This window comes from Sprattus sprattus, assembly GCF_963457725.1.
Source record: "Sprattus sprattus genome assembly, chromosome: 11".
Lineage (NCBI taxonomy): Eukaryota > Metazoa > Chordata > Actinopteri > Clupeiformes > Clupeidae > Sprattus > Sprattus sprattus.
In genome coordinates, this window is record NC_137909.1 from 30,437,653 (window position 1) to 30,442,652 (window position 5,000).

The 5,000-nt window shown below is 47.5% G+C and overlaps 1 protein-coding gene across 1 annotated transcript in view; it reads right to left on the reverse strand.

The window, feature by feature from the left end:
- Positions 1 to 5,000, reverse strand: part of LOC308372697 (transient receptor potential cation channel subfamily M member 1-like) — a gene marked incomplete at both ends in the record, with an annotated part of 58,209 nt that overhangs the window by 40,760 nt on the left and 12,449 nt on the right. The window lies entirely within an intron of this gene.

Sequence of the window (5,000 nt, forward strand, 5' to 3'; positions counted from 1 at the left end):
TGAGAAAAGGATACAGAAGAAATCTCTTTAGAATTTTGTTTTCTAAAAAAAAAATGACAGAATGTGCGTAAACTCTGCAAACTCCTGCAATACGTAGAGGAAAGAAAAAGCTGCACGCAGTCAGTCACTCCAGCGCCATCTCCTGTTAAAGGACACTGCCGTTATCAGTGCAAACACACTCTATCTACGCAGTGGTAGCAGCCGTTCATGTTGAAGGCATGAATTGAATTGAAGGCAAAGAATTCAGCTTTTAGACACACAAGTTTGGCCGATGGTGGAAATCCTCTTACTGGCCGGGAGATTAGAGTCAGATTAGAGCCAAAATGACCGGCTACAACAGAACAGCAAGCGCATACTATCATACTTAAGGCAGAAAACAAATACACATATACTCATAGCCTGCTCGTATCCTGCAATGAAAAACACCCTTCCCAAGGTAAAAAGGAATAAAGGAATTAGAAATAAAAAAACTGAATTCTATGTAAATTCCTCTTTTCTGGATGAAGGAATCCCACTGAGTTGTTACATTTACATTTACATTTACATTTATATTTACATTTAGTCATTTAGCAGACGCTTTTGTCCAAAGCGACGTACAAGCGAGAGAACAAGTCGAGCTAAGAGCAGTAGTTAGCGATAACCCCTCGTGACACACTGGGTCACGTCCCCAGAGGGTCAGGGTGTGCCCCCCCTACAGACACGGCATTGTGTGGGCGCCGCGGGGGTGCCCGCTCTGAGCAGTTAGCGTAGAGAAAGCAGAGACACAGGGGTCACCTGATTAAAGCTCGAGGGGTCGCGAGCAGAGACACAGGGGTCACGTGATAAAAGGGCTGGGGGTCGCGGAGCCAAGAGAAGCCGTTGACCACCTCCCGAGCGATGGCTCTGTTTTTCCGTGAAGTTATTAGTGCGCGTCAAATTAGAACCCCGAATCCGTTCTGCTCCACGGTCGCTCGCTGCCCTCGTTTTTCAGAACCCGGGGAGGAAGAGGCCACGGAACTCACCAGAAAAAAGAAAGCCTTCCTAAATGGACATGTCAAACTCACTGCCATGGAAAGAGTTTTGATCTGGTTCCAGTGGCGGACCAAAAATAACCTTTCGTTCCTAGTGGACGCCGTCTGGGCCCTTTGTGTTGGGTTCAGCCCTAATTAAAACTAAAGCTTTTGAAGCAAATCTCTCCAGGAAGTTCTGTGAGAGAGTGTGTGTGTGTGAGCGAGAGTGTGTGTGTGTGTGTGTGTGTGTGAGAGAGTGTTTGGTACGGCAGAATAAGGGCTCATCAAGCCTGCCAGTCTACTCCCTTCTAATTCTTCCAGGAAATAATTGGGTTTAAAGTGACCCACAAACTCAGCTGACTACTATAACTTCTGAGAGCAATCTGAGTATTAAAATACAGTAACCTGTTCTTCTTTTTAACAACATTTAAAATGGCTGCTTTTTTCTTTTTTTTCATTTTTTACAAAATACTCATCTTATAAAATTGTGTAAGAGAAATAATGTTTGAATTAATGATTGAATTGATTAAAATGTTTTGCAAAATCAGAACACAAAACTTAGAATCGAGTTCAGAACATTTACAAGCAAATTTGAAGTGATTATTTTAAGCCAAAGAGACTGTTGAAAATGGTTATAATTAAAATATTGCAATATTACAATATTGAATTTACAACTTTTTCTTTTATGGTTAAACCATTTAAATTTACTTTAGTAATCTCATATACAGATTTAAACTAGCAAATGCTTCCCATCCAACTCAATCAACAGGTGTTAAAATCTTAATTCATAGCCGTTGGAGTACAAAAAAGCTTTCAAAAGATTTCTCCATTTTCTCAAAGCTCAACCACCGCCATCCCCACTGACTAAACAGCACTGGCTCTCCGAAACAGTTCATCCACACTCAAAGCAAATCACAGGCACAGCAGAAGCAGACCGTCAGAAGGCCCCTGCGTCTCAGACACTCCCAGCTCTCTCCGTTCTCAAGCCCTTGAAAGCCCAGTGATGCACTCACGCTGCCTGCCTGCGCCCAACCAGCCTGAAGTGGGTCCTACCAGTGTGAGTGAGTGTGAAGTGGGTCCTACCAGCCTGAGCGAGTGTGAAGTGGGTCCTACCTGCTGTGCTGTGCTCTGGGGCCGGGTCTGAAGGCCAGTCTTAGCTGCTGCCCGGCTGCCTGGTTAGGCAGAGGCAGGGGCCAGTAGCCAGCCAGCCAGCCACCCAGCGCTCTCTCTCTCTCTCTCTCTCCCCACCGACGGTGCCCCGGCATCCCCCTACGGAGCCGCTCTGGCAGGGGTGTTCGCTCTCCCGGTGCGCTGGGACTCTCACAAGTGAATCTCACAAGACATGAAACTTCATCACTTTATGAGGGGCCGTTCATATGATGAGCATGTGAGCGAGCCCTTTGTTCGCCTCTAGTCCCATGACTCCAGTTGAAGGTAATCCTTTTGGGAGGGAGTCCCATGACCCGAGCTCCTCTTGCCCACAGGGTATTTTCATCCATCGCTGGAACAAGGCACAACAAATCTACTTTGATAGCCACCCCCCCCCTCTCCTCTCTCTTAATCTCCAAATTTCTCCCAAACCCCCTTTCTCTTTCTGTCTCTCTCGCTCTCTCTTTCTCTCACTTTCCCTGTCTCTCTCTCTCTCTCTCTCTCTCTCTCTCTTTCTCTCTCATTCTCTCTCTCCCTCTCTCTTTTTCTGGGCTCCCTTGCTTGGGCTGACTGGCCCAGCTTTCGCCTCTATCACGGATAGTCGGGGATGGGGGGGGGGAAAGTGGGGATGGCTGTCCAGCCCCAAAAAACAGAGGGAGGAAATCCAGTTTGGGTTTTAAAAAAAAAAGAAGAAAAGAAGAAAAACAAGGGCAACAAAGAGAGGACTTTTAATTTGAAAGTGCCCCCCCCCCCCCCCCTACCTCCTTCCAGCCTCTTTGATTTCAACCCCATTTGCATAATTGAGAGAATTGGACGCAGAAATCCTTTTGAAAGGGGCCTTGTTAAGACATGACTGAGCTCCAGTAGGGGGGCGAAGGTCATCGCACACTAATTGCAGTTAATCTCTATTTCCACCAGTCGTGTTCTACCCGCCGAAAAACGGTTCTGACGGAGAACTGAGACGGAGTCTCTCGACCCGCGGCATGAAGGGGCCTCCGCAAGGACTCTGGCTCCTCAAACGAGACGTCTTCTTCTTCTCGCAGACGCCTCGAAAAAAAACAGCAGCTAGTCTGCCCGTTCTCTGATTCGATTTGATTTTAATAAGAACAGTTCAGCCGCTGCAGCAGTAAGATAGCGAGAAGAAAAAACAGCCGAGAGTGAGGAGAAGACGTGAACGTTTATCTGACTTCTGTGTTTGGTGGACACGTCGGGGCCAAAGATGGCATGATGAGACAGGCCTCTAGACAGGAGCTGAGCCAGACCACCTTGTCAGTTTGAGCGGGCAGAGGCCTTCCAGTCAAGCACGGCTGAAACGCTGCTATCCAGTCCTTTCTGCTTGTGTGCTTCTGGCGTCACTGCTGAAATGGCTTCTACCCCTCGTGTGTGTCAATAAGAGGTCACAAAGACGCCATCTTTTGCAGCAGCAAGACTCTTTATTTAACACTTTTAGATTGTGATTGATATGTAGTTTGAAACAGCGAGCAGAGGACCTTCATTGTGTGAGGGGACTGAACTAATTTAATACAGGAGAGCATCTTACATAACACGTCCTCACACACACACACGCTCACACACACACACACACGCACACACATGTCCTGAGTTCGAGCTGTAGGCGTGGGTGTTTTTGGGTTTTGCCACATTTGTTGGGTCAACCATTCAAATATGAAGCGTACACAGCTAAAATGATAGCCAATCTCCAGTGTTCGCCTTTTATGGTCGGCAGGGCAACACCACCGCTTTCAGCGTGCGCAAGAGAGAGAGAGAGATAGGTGAAGAGAGAGAGAGAGAGAGAGGCTGTAGATGGACAGATGAAGGGTGGAAAGAGAGAGAGGTGAAGAGAGAGAGAGAGAGAGGTGACGAGAGCAATAGAGAGAGGTGAAGAGAGACAGAGAGAGGCTGTAGATGGACAGATGAAAGATGGAAAGAGAGAGAGGTGAAGAGAGAGAGAGATTGACAGATTAACGTTGGAAAGAGAAGGAACCGGAAGAAACCGGAAGGTATTTTCCCCCTCCTCTTCACCAGCCCACGGGAGCTGCTCTGGAGACGCACGCGCTCCGAACTTAATTATAGCTGAGCAGAAACAAAAGAACACTCGCACCCGTCATTCGTACAGTGTGACGCGTTTCTATCAGCTTACTTCAACTCATTATCCGCCCAAATGAAAGCCCAAATCCTGAGAGAAATGAGCGCCCTGGTTAGAGTTTCCACTGCGCAACGGTAAAGTCCTAGAGGTGGAGAGTTTTACAGTCTCTCAAGGATCCGATTTTGTCGCGTTCGAATGAATTAACGGGTCTTACCAGAAGCCTGGCGACAATGAACATCATTCAGTGGCCCGCGGATCTGCAACAAAACTGATCAGTACCACACACACACACACACACACACACACACACACTCACACACACACACACACTCACACACACACACACACACACACACACACACACACACACACACACACACACACACACACACACACACACACACACACACACACTCACACACACACACACACACACACACACACACACACACACACACACACTCACACTCACATACACACACACACACACACACACACACACACACACACTCACACACACACACACACACACACACACACACACACACACACACACACACACACACACACACACACACACACACACACACACACACACTCACACACACACACACACACACTCACATACACACACACACACACACACACACACACACACACACACACACACACACACACACACTCACACACACACACACACACACACACACACAATAAACATCATTCAGTGGCACGCGGATCTGCAACCAAACTGATCAGTAGCACATGCATCAAAA